Source organism: Lepus europaeus, unplaced genomic scaffold (assembly GCF_033115175.1).
Source record: "Lepus europaeus isolate LE1 unplaced genomic scaffold, mLepTim1.pri SCAFFOLD_3_1, whole genome shotgun sequence".
Taxonomy (NCBI): Eukaryota; Metazoa; Chordata; class Mammalia; order Lagomorpha; family Leporidae; genus Lepus; species Lepus europaeus.
The window spans coordinates 14,731,956-14,752,867 of record NW_026909276.1 but is presented as its reverse complement, the minus strand read 5'-3'; the positions used below and the strand labels follow the sequence as shown (position 1 = coordinate 14,752,867).

The following is a 20,912-nucleotide window of genomic DNA, read 5'->3' as shown; positions in this document are numbered from 1 at the left end:
CCTCTCTCTGCCTCTCCTCTCTCTGTGTTACTCTGACTTTTGAATAAATATATCTTTTTTTAAAAAAAGTTATTTGGCATATCACCTTTACTATAAAAATCACATCTGAGCAAGGTTTCGGCTCTGGATGCAACAGACTGTCACTGGCTAAGTGATAATTACAGTGTACTGACCTCTTCCAGATGGCAGCAGAACCCACAAGCACAGCCCCTTCTCTGTGATGACACCACTCCGCATGCCCACTGCTCTCCTGCATGCTGCTCTTGAGCTCTAGCCTTTTAGTTTGCAACCAACCAACCACAGTTGGCTCTAATCACACACATCGTGCTGCAAATATCACATGTTTGAGAAAGGACTTACTGTTACAGACCCACTGGTGTTTGGGGACAGGGATGGCTGAGCACACCCTGGCATCTGCTACTAAGAAATGACACAAAGGGCCCCAGATCTCAGAACTTATTCTTTGAGTGTTTACAGCATCTCTTGGTTTGGTTTGAAGAGGTCAATTATTTCTGAGTTTTTGGTCCAGCAGTCTGACAGCTACCAAGAAATTAATTCTCCCATTCCTTAATCAGGCATTTGAAACTTATTAGCAATATGTGTATTTCTTCATCTTTGAATAATGACTACTTCTCTGAAGAAAACAATGAGAGACACCAGGCAGGTTTTCTCTGGTAGGGTAAATCACACTTAGTAATATATGATTCAATTTAGTAGATCATCTTCCATTTTGACTTAAAGATCCTACCAGTTCCTGCTTACTACGTTGTCTTCAGAACTCTTTCACATTAAATATGACTAATATGCATTTCCATATTTTGAAAGAGAGTATAAAAACATCTCACAGCTTTTAATAAAACTTTCCTTTTCCCTTTTGCAGCAAATAGGCAAAGCCAGTTCAACACACCAGTATGAGAGGGGGAAAAAAAAAAAACTCAACAAATTAAAATAACATTCAAACCACAGCATTAAGTATGTCTACATCCAGCTCAACATCAACATTTATAATATATCAATACTTTTATCAGATTTTCTCTGTAGGGAACCTTTTTTAATATGTTCAGATTATTTACAACTGTACAAGCAAAGCACACTCCCAAAGTGCACATATCTAATACAGTACCAACTATTTGCATTTACAGGATTTTTCAACAATCAGAAAAAAGATCACCTGTTTAAGATCCTTAAGGTAAATTACAAAAACTGCTGCTAGTTCTTGTACTATGGTATGCTTACTCAGTAAAACTAGTGACAAAATACACACACAGTAACTGAGTAATTATGATCCACTCATGTCAACCTGGGGTGTCTCCATGAACTCTTAGCTGTCTTATACAAAAGTTAAAGCAAAGTCATTTTCAAGTTTAAATGCAATTCAAGCCTTTAAATATTGGATGAAAATATTTTTTTTAAAAAAAACCTCAGTCTTGTTAAATAACATTTTATGGAATAAACTGTATGGTTACATGTAGCAGGAAATATTTTAATGTCTGCTGCTTAGAATAATTAAAGAAAAATGTTGGGGGCCAGCACCGTGGCTCACTTGGTTAATCCTCCACCTGCAGTGCTGGCACCCCATATGGGTGCTGGGTTCTAGTCCCAGTTGCTCCTCTTCCAGTCCAGCTCTCTGCTGTGGCCCAGGAAGGCAGTGGAGGATGGCCCACGTACTTGGGCCCCTGCACCCACATTGGAGACCAGGAGGAGGCACCAGGCTCCTGCCTTCAGGTCGGCATAGCTCTGGTCATGGTGGCCATTTGGGGGATGAACCAATGGAAGGAAGACATTTCTCTCTCTCTCTCTCTTTCACTATATAACTCTATCTGTCAAATAAATAAAGAGAATAATTTTAGGCATTTTAAGACAAAATAATTTATATTTAAATTTATTATAAACTTGATAACTTTAGTGCTTCCTTGTTCAGAAGTACAACACTTCTAGAAGTGAATCAATGAGACCCTCATCTTGGAGGTAAAAAGAGCAACAATTTTTGTCCTCCACCAGCCAAAGAGGGGAATAAAACTACAAACACTACTCTCACACATAACTTTTAAATCCATGTGCTGATGCAGAGGTTCAGGAAGACATTGTCATGGAGTTAAGATGAGAACTCTTCTGAAAGAGTGCCTGGGGGTTGGGGGAACATGGACAGAAATGTGCATGGAGCAGGTGCACTAGGCCAAGAGCCAGAGCAGCCAGCTCACAGGGATCCAAACCATTTCATGATACAACATACTGGCAGCATGTCAGTGGCCAAAAAAGTATATTTTCATTTAGGTTCTATTCACTTGTTTTGAATTGATTTTAGGTAATAGCCACTTGCAATTGAGGGGAGAAGCTGGCTACTTGCTGACAGGATGTCAAAACTCAAAGCTTTCAGGTTTCTCTAGGGTGTTCTCTGCAGATTATTTCTGCCCACTGGATCCAAAAAGGCCTATATGTACATTTATATGTATTTTTAAATGCTAGAACCATTTGTTAACAGTTTAGATGAAAGCACAGCTCCCATGCCAGTGTGTCAGTGACCTGACACTACCAACCCCCTTCCACCTTGAGGCCAAGGCCACCCTTGACAGCCCTCATCCATCTGCTGGGGCATCTGAGATACGCACTTGTAGATCAATATTATTTAAAAAAATAAAGTAGCATAGTTCCCTTAATTTAGAAAAAATCACTATATATAACTTGCATTCAGAACCACACAGAGGCTTAATAGAAAACACCAATCTGTTGGGATAAATGCATTTTCTATCCTGAAAAAAAATCAGACTTACACATCACCTCCAGTTAAGCACAAACAAAAAATAAGGTTTATATTAATTAAATCCTGAAAAACAGTTTTTTTTAGAGGAGGAGAATCTGACTCATAGAAGAAAAATAACTTGCCGGCATTCCATGGGGCTCACAGATGCTGCAACTGCCTAACCAGCCACTCATCCTCATACTGAGTGGGAAAAGTGTTTCATTTGTGGCTAATGCAGCTCTTTGCAACCCCTCCCAGACATAGAATTTTTACTGATGAGACTTGGGGGTAGTGTTCTGTCCTCTGTGAAGACACTTTCCAACAGCTGGTGGTGAGGGCCAGTGCCTAGGCTGCTTCCCCTGGTCTTTGGGGACTCTGGGAATGGACTTGAGGACAGGGGGCTCCCTCTATTTCCACACAGGTGCAGAAAGCTTCTTCTCCTCCTTCCTACAACTGCCATCATTTGACTTTTGTTCTTTTGAGGGTTGCAGTGGAGAAGAAGGTGGCTCTCTACTCGTTCTCTGACAAATCTGGGCATTTGCAATTCTGTGGCAGCTCCATGCACCTGCTCTGATTTACACACAGTTGTAGTAAGGACAGAAGGGAGTCTGTCCACACTGAGGGTTTCCCTCTGCTTTTCTGCCACCTTGGGATCCTCAGGTAAATGAGCTAGGGATGGGGATCATTCATACATTGCTGATACAGCACAAGAAGCCAGCGGTGAGGGCTCTCTGGGGACCACTACAGGAATAGTGTTCCTACTTGCATCTGCATGGGGGCTCCTTTCCTTTGACAATCCTATTATCAAGCTAGATAGCCTGTTTTCAAACAAGTCCTCTGTCTTCAAATTGCCTCAGCTCCAGGTAATGGGGGGAAGTTGGACAGCCCCAGTTCAAAGTTTGTGATGGAGGCTTTGGTCGTGTTGGAGACTGAGTTTGGCTGCTTGTAAACTTTTCCTCCCTTTTCTTCTTATAGCCAAAGGAATTTTTCCTGCTTCTGGGAGGATACTGTATGAGTGAAGTCAGAAGAGAGGCTGCAGGCTTGAAGGTTGGAGATGTAAACCCATGTATAAATCCAGTATTTGGAAATAGTTACCAAGGGTGGATTGAAATAGCTATGCATTAATGACAATGTCTGGGAGCAGTCAGGCTGTACAGAGGAAACTCTTGTTGGGGACTGTATACTGGAGGTAAATAAATGATGTGTAACACTGCTATGTATAAAGGTTCATGTAGAGAGACCTAAATCCATTCTTTGGCAAAAATGGGATCATAGCTATTTCCTTTGCTTTTAGCTGCACTTTAATTGGTTTTCCTTGAAAAGTTTTGACTTTTCGCAGGTATTTGTAAGCCTGTTGTGCATCAACTTCTGCTTCAAATGTAATAAATCAATTATCATTATGGGCAAATTCACAGTTTATAAATTTCAGTAAGTTATTTCCTTTAAATAGTGCTTCTACTTCTTCCACAGGGGTAGATTCAGATATTTCTCGCAATATTACTATGCAATGATTTTGATTTGGCCTTACTTTTTCTGCCTTCTCATCCACCTTAGCACTTCAACAATCAAATCCACACTAGTACTGAGTTTCTTGATATGGTCAAGGTTAGCTACCATTGTAATTTGAGCATACTGATCACTATCCATCTGTGATGTAAGATAGATGGCACTAGCAAGAGTCTCCCTAGATAAACAGAATTCCAATTTTTTTAAGTACTTCCTGAGAATCTTCCTGGCTTTCTGGCTGAGATGCATTTCCTCCTGTTTCACTATTTTCAGGTAGAGATTTGTATTCTGCATGATCCAGAGCCAAAGCATTCATGTCTGTTTTGACTCAGGTAAATCTGGTAATGCTTCATTCTCATGACTTTGTCACCATCACCATTGACATCCAATCCCTGCAGGCTGCAGTCTGCACCATGCCCAGCTGTCTCCTCCCATGCAGCACTCAAACCGACAGCTACACTACTTGCTTCCAAATGTAACATGAGTCCCCCACACTTTCGCATTAGGGTTTAGCTCAGAAACCTTAGTTGTCGGTACCTGACTCAAAGCTGGGATGGAACTTGTTTGAGAAGTGGTTTGAGATATAGGACCATTCATCAGATGAGAGCTGCCCTTGCCCTCTTGACCTCACTGTGCCTGCAGTTCAGCCACAACTTTAGCGTCCTGACCAGAAGTCATGGGTTCCACTAGGAGAAGTTTAATGTAAACTTCAGGATGCTGCTAGCTCTGCCCGCCTTGCCCAACTGGCCTCTGGGGGACTCCTTGCTGCAGCCCCGGTGCCCGGCGACCACGCGACATGGAGGGAGAGCTGAGGAGGGAGACTAGGAAGAGGCGGCACTGCAGCACCAGGCTGGATGCAGGAAGCAAGGGCCGGCATGGGCCAGGTGCAGTGGCGGAAGCGGATTCTTCCACTTTCGGGCCGAAAATGTCTCAACCTTGAGACTCTGGATCTCCAACACTCCTTCCCTTCGCATAAGAACACACTTAAAAAATCCTTAAAAGGTTGTGTGTGAATCAATCTGGCAGAAATTCACTAAATACCAAGTTGATAGCATCCATCATAGCATAGATGGGAGACTGAGAAGAGCCCAGCATCAAACCACCGTGCTTCTGATAATACAGGGCCCACATTTTCTCAGAAAGGAACACTGGAGGGACCCCCCTAAGGTGGGTCAGAGGCAAAAGTGCTAAAAGGATAATAACTGGGCATTCTCAATGAATAGGACTCACTCATGGTATTTCTGTAAGTTTGAAATAATTTTCAAAATTAACTACTCTTAAAATGACCAATTTGTAAGATGACAATATCCATATCATGTTAGTAAAGCAGGGGCAGCAACAAATACTATGAAAGCTAAACCTTACCCAATTCTTATTAGGCCAAAGTTGTAAAATTTGTCCCCTTCTAAGCATCTACATGCTTGTGTGGAGACTGCACAAAAAATAGAATAACATTCACAATGCATTTCTTTTTTGGGAATATATTTGTGATAGTTTGGAAACAGCTTGATCTTTCTATTTTAAAGGTTTTGAAAACCCTGTTGCTCTTTAAAAATAATTATTTTATTTTTGTACTTGAAAAGTAGAAATGGGGTGTATCTCAAATCTGTTGGTTCACTCCCCAACTTTATGCCACTTTATGACCAAGTTGAAACCAGAAACCTGAAACACAATCTGGGTCTCTACAAGGGTGGCACAGACTCAATTCCTTTAACCCTCATCACTTTCTCTCAGAATGCACACCAACATGAAGCTGGAGTCAGAAGCAGAGCTGGGACTTTTCCCAGGCTCTCTGACATGGGATGCAGGCATCCCAAGCAGTGGTCATACCACTATGTCAAATGGCCACTCCTTAATTTTTAATTTAGTTTTTATTTGGAAGTCAGAGAGACTGAGAAAGATAAGCAGCAGAAATCACTCATCTGTTGGCTTACTACACAATGCCCACCACAATCACGGCTGAATTTGATGAAAGACAAGAGTCAGGAGCTTCATCCAGGTCTTCCATATGGTTGACAGAAATGCTTGGGCCATTATCCACTGCTTTCTCAGACAAACTAGCAAGAATCTAGACTGTAAGAGGAGTTGCTAGGACTCAAACCTGCACTCCTCTATGGGATGCCAATGTCAGAAGAGCAGCTTAACCTATTGAATCACATGCTAGTTCCTACATCAATTCAAACCAGTTCACTCATTCTATCCTATATGTATTCAAAGAATGCAAAGCTGGACATCCCCTCCCTTTCCTTATTTTAAAAGTCTCAGTCCTGCTCCACCTCAGAAGAATCATGGTTCACTTTAAACTGAATCTGTCTCCCAATTTGCAATCCTATCCTGCATCTGAAAAAATCTCTCTGATTTTATTTTAATCTCATTTATGACCATTTGCTTTATATAATCCAGGACTCTCTGGTCTTGTCTCCTTGCCTACTGGCAGATTTGAGAAAATGTTTTTAATATGTATTTTCACTTCCCTTGGGTGAATACCTGAGCGTTAAAATGTTAGGTAAGTGAATGCTACATTTTTTTCCCTAAAAACTCTTCATTGAATTAGAATCCATATGTCTTACTGCTTATAAAAGATGTTCTTCAGAATCACATCCTCTACAGCTTTCCCTCAGATGTCTCAAGCGGGGTCTGAGCTTCCTTGGTGACATCCATAATCATATCCCTGAATGTGACTAACTCCTAAAATATGGACATCCTTGCTCAGCCAAGGCCATCAGGTCATAACTGTACCAAAGGGGTGGCTCTATGGATAGAAAATTTAAACCATGGTTGGGATTACCCTCAAGTATTTCCCTGTGCTGGCCTTCCATGTGTCTTTCCCACACAATCACTGGGATATGTACACAGTCTGAACAGTCAGTCATTTCAATATATGGGAATGTCACAGCTATGCTGTGAAATAGCCTGTAGATGTCTGAGTAAAGTGAGAAATTATACATGATTATAAATTTTTGAACTTAAGAATACAAAACTCTTTCCTTATCAGTTTCAAATGCATCTCCTAACTCATTATGAAGAAGTTAAATATGAATTAATTCTGACATATCAACTATGACCATGAGTTAACTATTCTCTGATATGAACATTAGGTTCCTCCACAAAATGACTGAACATTGGAAGAGGCAAAGTGCTAAAGTATATGGTGTTCCTTATGTAGAAAATAATAAATGGGATTTATGTCTGTTTGTGTTAAGGTGGAGAGGATGATGAAACAGTGACCAGCACTATTCAGATTGAACAGTCTAAATACAAAACTTGGGGTTCAGCAGGTACAGCTCTTTCACCTCTATCTCCATTGTGTTCACTGTCACAAATAAGAAGCAGTTCTGGACAGGCTTGGATTCCTGAATTGCTGCAATATGATGATCTTAGCCTGATTTCTTCTGTGGTGAGGACTCCCTTCTCTCTTCTCTGGGGTTTCCAATCATCAGTTATCATTATCCTTGTATCTGTTACTATTATTATTTACTTATTTGAGAGGCAGAGTTTTAGACAGAGAGGAGAGAGGGAGCTCCTCCATCATCTAGTCCATTTCCCAAATGGCCACAATGGCCAGAGCTGGGCCAATCCCAAGCCAGAAGCCAGGATCTCCTCTGGGTCTCCCATGTGAGTGCAGAGGCCCATGCATCTGAGCCATCTTCCACTGCTTTTACAGGCCATTATCAGGGAGCTGGATTAGAAGTAGAGCAACCAGGACACCAACCAGTGCCCATATGAGTACCACAGGAGGAGGATTAGCTTCCTATACCATAGTGCCAGTTCCATCTCCTTGTCTCTTAATCCAGTCTATCTGCTAAATGGGAAACAGAATATTTCCAATTTAATGTCATCCCAACAGTCATTCAAAATATTGTCATGTAACATTATTTTTTTATTGTTACATGCCTTTTAAATCTATAGCCAGGGGGCTAGCATTGTGGCATAGTGGGTAAAGAAACTGCCTATGACACCAGCATCTCTTATGGGTGCTGGTTCAAGACCTAGCTGCTCCAATTCCAATTCATCTCCCTGATAATATGCCTGGAAATACAGTGGAGGATGGCCCATGTGCTTGGGCCCATGTACCCATGTGAGGGATCTGAAAGAAACTCCTGACTCCTGATTCCAGCCAGAGCATTGTGGCCATTTGAGGCATGAAACAGTGGAAAGAAGATCTCTTGCTCTCTTTCTCTCTCTCTCTCTTTTTTCTCTGTGTAACTCTGACTTTCAAATAAATAAATAATTCTTTTAAAAAATCTTAAATCCACAGATAAAAGTAAATAAAATTACTCTTCATATATTATATGTATTTTAAAAATATAGATAAGAGGAGCCAGCAGATCTAGTAGTTACATGCCTGAATCCTACATTACAGTGCATAAGTTTATATCTTCATCCAGAACCATACTCCAGTTTCCTGTTACTGCAGACCCTGGAAAGCAATGGTGATGGTTCAACTAACTGGGTTCCTGTCACACATTTAGGAAACCTATATAGAGTTCTTGACCCCACCTTAAGTATTGACACAATCTTGACCATTGCAGATATTTGGGAGTGGACCAGTGACAGGGAGCTTTAAGCCTAATAGTTGATTTTATTCTGCAGCCAATCTTTTACAACTACCTTGATACACAGAAATCTTTTCAAAACCAGACCATTCTGAAATATTTAGTTTGCATGCTCACACACTGATGCTTAATGTGATGACCAAATATCTAATTTGGTCAGCGTAGTCTGGATAACAAAGGTTACATGTTGGGGTATGCAAATGAAAGGAACAAAGGACATGGGGTCTCTTCCTCCACAAAGTGTGCACAGACTAACCAGGTGTTGCTTCTTTACTGATAAGGATTATAACAGCCTATTGTAGAGCACGTGCATGTGTTCATAGAACTAAGGTTTCTCTGAAACATATTTAGCAAGATACATTAGATAAACATTGTGAGAGTCCTGAATCCACACTGGTCTGAGGTGTCTCCCCCACTCTTTCTTGGCATCAGAAAGCAAAAACCCAGAGGTGCTGTGCTTATGGGGAGCCTCATCATTCCCACAAATCAGGCCTGAGAGACTTTCTGTGCCTCACTGTTCCCGCAACTGCCCCTAGTTATAAATCAGGCAGACATCCCGTGCCTCCTGGTATCAAGTATCTTCTCCAGCTGCTCCAGCCCACATCCCACATCCCTTTGTTTGGCTTCTCCAACTTATCTCCCACCTCCCTTTGTACAAGTTCCCTATAAAACCCCAGCCCTACACCTGAGCCCAGAGCACCTCTCCCTCTGAGGATACTCCTGGCAGTTCTTTGCCCTAAAACTTTTTCTTTGCTCAGCATGGTCTTGGTTGTAGTTCTCAGTCATGGTTACAAACTCTAACAAGCATGTCTGAGAAAGCAGCTGCGTGTTCTTGTGAAGCCTACATTCTCACAAGGGCTCAATGCTCTTCTTGTTAGTAGGTCATAAGCTATCCTTAATCATTATCTGAGGTCACACGCTGTGTACTAGGAAGAAAATGTCTTCACTAAGAGTGCTCTGGCAGAAATCTTATTCTCCACAGTCACACTTTATCATCTTTACAAACCTGCCTGGGAACAACCAGGTTGACCAGATCTGAGTCCACTGTGTGTGTGAATGAACGTGACTTTTTGCTTCATATCTAATGCTGTTCCTCTATTTTGGATTGCATATATGTTTGTGTGCTCATGCTTTGATTCATAGTAATTCCTCATGTTAAACTGTAAATAAAATAAATGAAATGTTGAAAGAGAAAAAAAGAATTTATCCAAATGTTCCTATACATCCAATATTTTTTTAAGTTTAAATTGGTGAACACAAATGAATAACTCCATCTTGCTCTTCTATCCAACACTCTCATTTCTCCCTCACTCAATGTTGCTCAACCTCCCCCAGTACCTTTAACACTGATTGAGCTCACTGCAGGAGTATCTGTCTCCCCACTGCATTGTGAACTTCTGCCTTCACTCAACTCTATCTTCTGTGTTCACCACTCACTTAAATTCACTTCGATCACTCCAATGGTTAATGAGGGAATTATTTACTTAGCAATTCCATGACATAGAAGAGAAAAATCACAGTCTTTCATGTTTTTTCACTGTAGGAAAATTCTTCATGGAGAAAGAAATGTTAATGTATATGTTGGAAAAATATTATTGATCATCCTCTGGCCTGATACACTTGGACAGAGGTCCTACAAAAATAAAACTAGAACTATATTTATTGGATGCATTTCAAAGTCTCAGGCTAAGATGAGAGGCTGCCCATTTTCTTACAAAGGAGGATCCATTCATAGGACTGAACTGCAGTTGCAACATCATAAACTCAGCAGAGACTGGTGTATCTTCCTGTATTCTCACCCAAAGAGAGTGTGATAACTAAGAAGACCAAACTGGAGAGAAAGGAGACAAGATTGCAGTCTTCCCAACATTCCTAGATAACACCAGTCATGAATCTCCACTCTTGGGAATAGCCTGCCATCAGCCCTACTCACAAGCACCTGAAGAGTGACCAAAGACCAACAGAGGGAGCCCTTTTCTTATCCAGGGTCAGGTAGAAGAGGGCTTGAGTACTGTATCTCACAAGGGCAGGTGTCATTCTAAGGTAAGTGACATATACATGTGTCTACACACACACACCAGATCTCTAGGATTTTTTTATCTAAAAATTCCATTTCTATTGAATAGCATATCCTTCTACCATCCATAACCACTCTTCTACTTTATGTTTCTAGTATTCTGGCTATTTTATTTATTTTAAAGATTTATTTTATTTATTTGAAACACAGAGTTACAGAGAGTGGTAGAGCCAGAGAGAGAGGCCTTTCATCCACTGGTTCACTCCCCAAAATGCCAAGATAACCAGAGCTGAGCCAATCTGAAGCCAGGAGCCAGGAGTTTCTTCCAGGCTTCCCACTCAGGTGCAGGGGCCCAAGGTCTTGGACCATCTTCTCCTGTTTTCCCAGGCCATAGCAGGGTTCTGGATCAGAAGTGGAGCAGCCAGTACTAGAACCAGCAACCATATGGGATGCTGGCACTGTAGGCAGGAGCTTAAACCCACTGCCCCACAGTGCAGGTCCCTCTGACTACTTTATTTATTTCATATGATTAGAATCTTGCAGTATTTTTCCTTTGGGGATGATATTTGTGGGTAATTTCATTTAGTCAAATATATTCAAGGTTCATCCATGTCATAGGATTTCCTTTTCTTCTGTGCCTGCATAACTTTTCACTGAGTACAGGCCACACTAGAAATCTTGGCTACAGTGAATTATGCTGTGGTGAATAATATTTATACTTTGCTTATACTGAACTTTCAATACTTTTAGATGTATACTCAGAAATGAGAGTATCAGATCACATAAAAATTCCATTTTTAATTCAGTTAAGAGACACTGTTTTCTGTGCTGATTGTGCCATTTTACGTTACAACAAACAATGCACATGAGGCTGAAAATCTTTGTATCTTCACCAACACAATTGGGTGTTCCATTTTTTTAAAGAACAGGAGCAGGAGATCTTATTGGCCATTTTCAGGCCATGGTTATGAAAATATCTTTGCATGTGCACTCAAAGTGATGCAGCATTGGGTTTCATTGTCAGTGTGTGCAATTGCTCCTCACCCAGGGAGAAGTATATGACTCTGTTAAGTACATTTTCAACTTCATGAAATGGTTCTTTTTTAAAAATAAGATTTATTTATTGGCCGGCGCCGCGGCTAACTAGGTTAATCCTCCGCATTGTGGTGCCGGCACACCGGGTTCTAGTCCCGGTCAGGGCACCGATCCTGTCCCGGTTGCCCCTCTTCCAGGCCAGCTCTCTGCTGTGGCCAGGGAGTGCAGTGGAGGATGGCCCAAGTCCTTGGGCCCTGCACCCCATGGGAGACCAGGAGAAGCACCTGGCTCCTGCCATCGGATCAGCGCGGTGCGCCAGCTGCAGTGCGCTACCGCGGTGGCCATTGGAGAGTGAACCGACGGCAAAGGAAGACCTTTCTCTCTGTCTCTCTCTCTCTCACTGTCCACTCTGCTTGTCAAAAAAAATAAGATTTATTTATTTATTTATTTGAAAGTCAGAGTTACAAGAGAAAGGAGAAGCAGAGAGGGAGAGAGAGGTCTTCCATCTGACAGTTCACTCCCCAATTGGTCCCAATGGCTGGAGCTGCACTGATCCAAAGCCATGAGCCAGGAGCTTCTTCCAGGTCTCCCATGTGGGTGCGGGGGCCCAAGGACTTTGGCCATCTTCTAATGCTTTCCCAGGCCATAGCAGAGAACTGGATTGGAAGTGGAGCAGCCAGGACTTGACCCAACATCCATATGGGATGCCAGCACTTCAGGCCAGGGTGTTAACCCACTGTGCCACAGCGCTGGCCCCTGTGCAATGGTTCTAAAGGTAGGTCTGGTGGTATCATAACCCCATCTGGCTAACAATACTGTTTCTGTTCCAGGTAACTTTCTGTTAGCAGCGTCAAACACAGATTTTTGTCTGAACATTTCGCTAGCTTAGGATTCACATAAAAGATGAGCACAATCACAACATTCTTCTTCCCATCCTGTCTGCCATGACCTAGAGTGTAAACCTAACAGGCTGACCCATATTTTAACTCTTCCAATAAATTGTTCCTATATGGGACAGGACACCCTACATGAGGCTCCAAAAAACACACACAAAAGGGGAAGTAGTGTTGCAATGCCCAAGTGGGATCAGAGTGTTGGCCTTGCCTAGAGTTTCCTTCTTTGGGACTACTGAAATCACCATGGGATCCTTCCTGCCCAAATGTCCAAGGTATCAATAATGAGAGCTGAGCCAATATCTGCAGAATTTCTTGAGTCTGGGCCCCTGGAAAGTCAGGACAGAGCAGAACAGATGGCTTTCTCCAGTGGGTCTTCAGCAAAGAAAGCTTGAGTTCCAGGTCCTATTGTAGAGTTTCATAAAAAAATTGATTTCATTTTTTTTGGCATCCACTTTCATGGGATTCCTCAGCAGAAAAGACCTCTCCAAAGTTTCATCCTCCTTCTGCCTCATGCCATGTCCATAATCACACACATGTATGCCACATAGCCTAATCCAAAAACCTCAGGGAGTACCTGGGTACAATCAAGACCCAGCTTTGCAGAGACAGAACTGAGTTCCAAGAGGATTCCCTCTACCCTCTCAGTTATATGACCCTGAAATATCACTGTACCTCCTAAAGACTCTGTAGCCTGAGCAATGGCAAGTAGAATGGCAGTTACTTGGAGTTAGGGATGGTGGAATTATAAGAATTTTTCATTCATTGGGTAGAGAATTTCAGTCTCATAAGGAAAAACAGTTCTGAATATTGGTCACACAGCACTTTGCTTATACTCAACACTACTCAACATACACTTAGAAATGCTTAAATGAGAGAGCGGCAAGATGGCGGAATAGGCAGGGAGCACACGATTAGTCCGGGGGAGAGACACTTTAATATAAGTGGAGATAGGGCGGAGCCAAGATGGCGGATAGTGAGGACGTGTGCCTTAGTTTGGGAAAATAAACTTTCATAAAAGTGGAATTACTGTAGCCTCAGGAAAAGACTCAAGAAAAAAACTGCAGAGGAAACGCTTCCGGATCTCGTGGATGAGACACAGAGGACTTACAGGGAACCCACCGCGTGGAAAACCAACCGAGAGGAGCCGAGTGGCAGCGGCGAGAGAGGAGCCAGAGCCTCAGAATCTCGCCAGCGCGGGAACGGAGGAGGAGGGTAAGACAAAGACCTGAGAAGTCCGAGACATTGGGGGGAGGGGGAACAGAGGCCTCTCCCTTCACTCACCAAGCAAAACAAAGAATACTGCGAATTTACATATGTAAAGCTCAGCCAAACTCAGTATCTTTAGCGAAACTGGAGAACACATTGAGGGCTGCATAATCTCTGTGGATGGTCCCAGGGGTAGATCAAACGAATACTCACAAAGGCCAGATTTCAACTACACTCAACCCCACTCCCAACTGAGTCAAAAAAAAAAAAAAGAGAGAGAGAGAGAGCGAGCCAGCAAGGAGCAAGTGAGTGAGAAATCTGGGAGAGTTGCTCTTTACACAGCCTTAAACCTGAAGAAACAAGCATAGCTCTCTGGCCACACCCATCACAGCCCCTAAGGCTCCAACAAAGCAGACAGCTCACTTAGAGGCATAGTATAACGAGAGAAAAAAACAAAAACAAAAACACCACAAATTATCTCTAACATGCCAAGCAAGAAACATAGAAGCGGAGGTACCAAGGACAGGGAAGGCACTATGACGCCCCCAAGTGAACAAGACACGCCAATGCAAGATTATGAAGATTATGAGATAGAAGAAATGAAAGATACAGATTTCAAAAAATTTATGATAAGAACATTAAGAAGTTCTCAAAAACAAATTCTTGAACTACAGAAATCCTTAATGGACAAGATAGAAAATCTCTCCCGTGAAAATGAAATATTAAGGAGGAATCAAAATGAAATGAAAAAACTAATGGAGCAGGAATTCGCGATACTGACAAAAAACCACAATGAAATGAAGAACACAATAGATCAAATGGCAAACACATTAGAGAGCCTTAAAAACAGAATGGGTGAAGCAGAAGAGAGAATATCGGAATTAGAAGACAGAGAACAGGAAAGGAAACAGGCAAATCAAAGAAAAGAAGAAGAAATCAGAAATCTAAAAAATACTGTCAGGAACCTACAGGATACTATTAAAAAACCTAACATTCGGGTTCTAGGAGTTCCTGAAGGCATGGAAAGGGAGAAAGGATTAGAAGGCCTTTTTAGTGAGATACTAGCAGAAAATTTCCCAAGTTTGGAGAAGGACAGAGACATCCTAGTACAGGAAGCTCAGAGAACCCCTAATAAACATGATCAAAAGAGATCCTCACCACGACACGTCGTAATCAAACTCACCACAGTGAAACACAAAGAAAAGATCCTAAAATGTGCAAGAGAGAAACGCCAGATTACTCTCAGAGGATCTCCAATTAGACTTACAGCTGATTTCTCATCAGAAACCCTACAAGCCAGGAGAGAATGGCGAGATATAGCCCAGGTACTAAGAGAGAAAAACTGCCAGCCCAGAATATTATATCCTGCAAAGCTCTCATTTGTGAATGAAGGTGAAATTAAGACCTTTCACAGCAAACAGAAATTGAAAGAATTTGTCGCCACTCGTCCAGCCCTGCAAAAGATGCTTAAAGATGTGTTACATACAGAAACACAGAAACACGGTCACCAATATGAAAGAAGTTAAAGGAAGGAAACCTCACAGCAAAAGATCACAGGAATCTCAAACCAGATATTAGAAAATATCTTTGGCAAATGGCAGGGCAAAGTTACTCCTTCTCAATAGTCACATTGAATGTTAATGGCTTGAACTGTCCAGTTAAAAGACACCGATTGGCTGACTGGGTTAAGGAACAAAACCCATCCTTTTGCTGCTTACAAGAAACCCATCTATCCAACAATGATCCATACAAGCTGAGAGTGAAAGGCTGGAAAAAGATATACCACGCCAACAGAAATGAAAAGAGAGCGGGCGTAGCCATCTTAATATCGGACAACATAAACTTTACCACAAAAACTGTTAGGAGAGACAAAGAGGGGCACTATATAATGATTAAGGAATCCATTCAACAGGAAGATATAACGATTATCAACATATATGCACCTAATCATAGGGCACCAGCTTATTTAAAAGACTTGTTAAGGGACTTAAAGGGAGACTTAGACCCCAATACAATAGTACTGGGGGACTTCAATACTCCACTCTCAGAGATAGACAGATCAACAGGACAGAAGATCAACAAGGAGACAGTAGATTTAAATGACACTATAGCCCAAATGGATCTAACAGATATCTACAGAACATTTCATCCTACATCTAAGGACTTTACATTCTTCTCAGCAGTACATGGAACCCTCTCTAGGATTGACCACATACTAGGCCATAAAGCAAGTCTCAGCAAATTCAAAAGAATTAGAATCATACCATGCAGCTTCTCAGACCACAAAGGAATGAAATTGGAAATTGGCAACTCAGGAATCCCTAGAGCACGTGCAAACACATGGAGATTGAACAACATGCTCCTGAATGAACAATGGGTCATAGAAGAAATTAAAAGAGAAATCAAAAATTTTCTGGAAGTAAATGAGGATAACAGCACAACATACCAAAACCTATGGGATACAACAAAAGCAGTGTTAAGAGGAAAGTTTATATCAATAGGTGCCTACATCAAGAAATTGGAAAGGCACCAAATAGATGAGCTTTCAAGTCATCTCAAGGATCTAGAAAATCTGCAGCAAGCCAAACCCAAACCCAGTAGGAGAAGAGAAATAATTAAAATCAGAGAAGAAATCAACAGGATTGAATCCAAAAAAACATTACAAAAAATCAGCCAAACGAGGAGCTGGTTTTTTGAAAAAATAAACAAAATTGACACCCCATTGGCCCAACTAACTAAAAAAAGAAGAGAAAAGACCCAAATCAATAGGATCAGAGATGAAATGGGAAACGTAACAACAGACGCCACAGAAATAAAAAGAATCATCAGAAATTACTACAAGTACTTGCATGCCAGCAAACAGGGAAATCTATCAGAAATGGACAGATTCTTGGACACATACAACCTCCCTAAATTGAGCCAGGAAGACATAGAAAACCTAAACAGACCCATAACTGACACAGAAATTGAAACAGTAATAAAGGCTCTCCCAACAAAGAAAAGCCCAGGGCCAGATGGATTCACTGCTGAGTTCTACCAGGCATTTAGAGAAGAACTAACTCCAATTCTTCTCAAACTATTCAGAGCAATCGAAAAAGAGGGAATCCTCCCAAATTCTTTCTATGAAGCCACCATCACCTTAATTCCTAAGCCAGAAAGAGACGCAACATTGAAAGAGAATTACAGACCAATATCCCTGATGAACATAGATGCAAAAATACTCAATAAAATTCTGGCCAATAGAATGCAACAACACATCAGAAAGATCATCCACCCAGACCAAGTGGGATTCATCCCCGGTATGCAGGGATGGTTCAACATTCGCAAAACAATCAACGTAATACACTACATTAACAGACTGCAGAAGAAAAACCATATGATTCTCTCAATAGATGCAGAGAAAGCATTTGATAAAATACAACACCCTTTCATGATGAAAACTCTAAGCAAACTGGGTATGGAAGGAACATTCCTCAATACAATCAAAGCAATATATGAAAAACCCACGGCCAACATCCTATTGAATGGGGAAAAGTTGGAAGCATTTCCACTGAAATCTGGTACCAGACAGGGATGCCCTCTCTCACCACTGCTATTCAATATAGTTCTGGAAGTTTTGGCCAGAGCTATTAGGCAAGAAAAAGAAATTAAAGGGATACAAATCGGGAAGGACGAACTCAAACTATCCCTCTTTGCAGATGATATGATTCTTTATTTAGGGGACCCAAAGAACTCTACTAAGAGACTGCTGGAACTCATTGAAGAGTTTGGCAAAGTAGCAGGATATAAAATCAATCCACAAAAATCAACAGCCTTTGTATACACAGGCAATGCCACGGCTGAGGAAGAACTGCTAAGATCAATCCCATTCACAATAGCTACAAAAACAATCAAATATCTTGGAATAAACTTAACCAAAGACGTTAAAGATCTCTACGATGAAAACTACAAAACCTTAAAGCAAGAAATAGAAGAGGATACCAAAAAATGGAGAAATCTTCCATGCTCATGGATTGGAAGAATCAATATCATCAAAATGTCTATTCTCCCAAAAGCAATTTACACATTCAATGCAATACCCATTAAGATCCCGAAGACCTTCTTCTCAGACCTAGAAAAAACGATGCTGAAATTCATATGGAGACACAGAAGACCTCGAATAGCCAAAGCAATCCTGTACAACAAAAACAAAGCCGGAGGCATCACAATACCTGATTTCAGGACATACTACAGGGCAGTTGAATCAAAACAGCATGGTACTGGTACAGAAACAGATGGATAGACCAATGGAACAGAATAGAAACACCAGAAATCAATCCAAACATCTACAGCCAACTTATATTTGACCAAAGATCCAAATCTAATCCCTAGAATAAGGACAGTCTATTCAATAAATGGTGCTGGGAAAATTGGATTTCCACGTGCAGAAGCTTGAAGCAAGACCCATACCTATCACCTTACACAAAAATCCACTCAACATGGATTAAAGACTTAAATCTACGACCCGAAACCATCAAATTATTAGAGAGCATTGGAGAAACCCTGCAAGATATAGGCACAGGCAAAGACTTCCTGGAAAATACTCCAACAGCACAGGCAGTCAAAACCAAAATTAACATTTGGGATTGCATCAAATTGAGAAGTTTCTGTACTTCAAAAGAAACAGTCAGGAAAGTGAAGAGGCAACCAACAGAATGGGAAAAAATATTCGCAAACTATACTACAGATAAAGGATTGATAACCAGAATCTACAAAGAAATCAAGAAAATCCACAACAACAAAACAAAAAACCCACTAAAGAGATGGGCCAAGGACCTCAATAGACATTTTTCGAAAGAGGAAATACAAATGGCCAACAGACACATGAAAAAATGTTCAAGATCACTAGCAATCAGAGAAATGCAAATCAAAACCACAATGAGGTTCCACCTCACCCCGGTGAGAATGGCTCACATTCAGAAATCTACCAACAACAGATGCTGGAGAGGATGTGGGGAAAAAGGGACACTAACACACTGTTGGTGGGAATGCAAACTGGTTAAGCCACTATGGAAGTCTGTCTGGAGATTCCTCAGAAACCTGAACATAACCCTACCATACAACCCAGCCATCCCACTCCTTGGAATTTACCCAAAGGAAATTAATTTGGCTAATAAAAAAGCCATCTGCATATTAATGTTTATTGCAGCTCAATTCACAATAGCTAAGACCTGGAACCAACCCAAATGCCCATCAACAGTAGACTGGATAAAGAAATTATGGGACATGTACTCCATAGAATACTATACAGCAGTAAGAAACAACGAAACCCAGTCATTTGCAACAAGATGGAGCAATCTGGAAAACATCATGCTGAGTGAATTAAGCCAGACCCAAAGAGAAAAATATCATTTGTTTTCCCTGATCGGTGACAACTGAGTGCCAAAGGGGAAACCTGTTAAGTGAAATGGACACTATAAGCAACAATGAACTGATCAGCTCCTGTCCTGACTTTAGATGTACAATGTAATACTTTCTCCATTTTAGTATTTGTTGTTATTGTTGTTGTTCTAGTACTATTGGTTGAACTCAGTAATTAACACACAATTATTCTTAGGTGTTTAAATTTTAACTGAAAAGTGATCCCTGTTAAATCTAAGAGTGGAAAAAGAGAGGGAGGAGATGAACAATTTGGAACATGCTCAATCGGACTGGCCGCAAATGGTGGAGTTAGAAACGTGCCAGGGGATTCCAACACAATTCCATCAAGATGGCATGTACCAATGCCATCGCACTAGTCCAAGTGACCAATTTCAGCTCACAATTGATAGCTCTGATAGGTCTAAGACTCAAAGAGATCACACAAACAAGACAAGTATCTGCTAATACTAACTGATAGAATCAAAAAGGGAGAGAAAGATCCAACATGGGAAGTGGGATACACAGCAGACTCATAGGATGGCAGATGTCCTAAACAACACTCTGGCCTCAGAATCAGCCCTCAAGGCATTCAGATCTGGCTGAAGAGCCCATGAGAGTATAGCAGGCATGGAAAGCCAAGATATCATGGAAAAAAAAAAAAAAAGACCTAAATGAATGATCTCTGTGAGTGAGATCCCAGTGGAAAGAACGGGGCCATCAAAGATGGAGGTACCCTTCTCCGAAGGGAGGAGAGAACCTCCACTTTGACTATGACCCTATCGGAATAAGATCAAAGTCAGCGAACTCTAAAGGCTTCCATAGCCCTGGCAACTCATGACTAGAGCCTAGGGAGATTACTGACGCCATGAACAGGAGTGTCAAATTGTTAAATCAGCAACAGGAGTCACTGTGTACTTACACCCCATGTGGGATCTGTCCCTAATGTGTCGTCTAAAGCCAAGTGATGCTATGACTGGTACTGAAACGGTATTTTTATACTTTGCGTTTCTGTGTGGGCGCAGACTGATGAGGTCTTTGCTAATTATATACTGAAGTGATCTTCTGTATATAAAGAGAATTGGAAATGAAAAAAAAAAAACAACCTGGTGTTAAAATGGAAATGGCATAGAAAATTAATTAATTTGAAAAAAAAAATTATGTAGGATCTCTGTCTTTAATGTGCTGTACATTGCTATTTAATGCTATAATTAGTAATCCAATGGTAGTTTTTTCACTTGATGTTGCTATATGGGCAAAAAGTTGAAATCTTTACCTAATATATACTAAACTGATCTTCTGTATACAAAGAGAATTGAAAATGAATCTTTACATGAATGGAAGGGGAAAGGGAGCGGGAAAGGGGAGGGTAGCGGGCGGGAGGGAAGTTATGGGAGGGAGGAAGCCATTGTAACCCATAAGCTATACTTTGGAAATTTATATTCATTAAATAAAAGTTTAATTAAAAAAAATATAAGTGGAGATACTGCAGGGTCAAGGAAGAGTAGGGGATGAAACAGCAGAGGAAACTATTCCGGAACTAGTGATTCATAGTGGAC

The 20,912-nt window shown here is 41.1% G+C and overlaps 1 pseudogene; it reads right to left on the bottom strand.

Moving 5' to 3' along the window:
* Window positions 1–3,009: 3,009 nt before the first annotated feature.
* Window positions 3,010–4,924, bottom strand: LOC133755105 (la-related protein 4B-like; annotated as a pseudogene).
* Window positions 4,925–20,912: the final 15,988 nt, after the last annotated feature.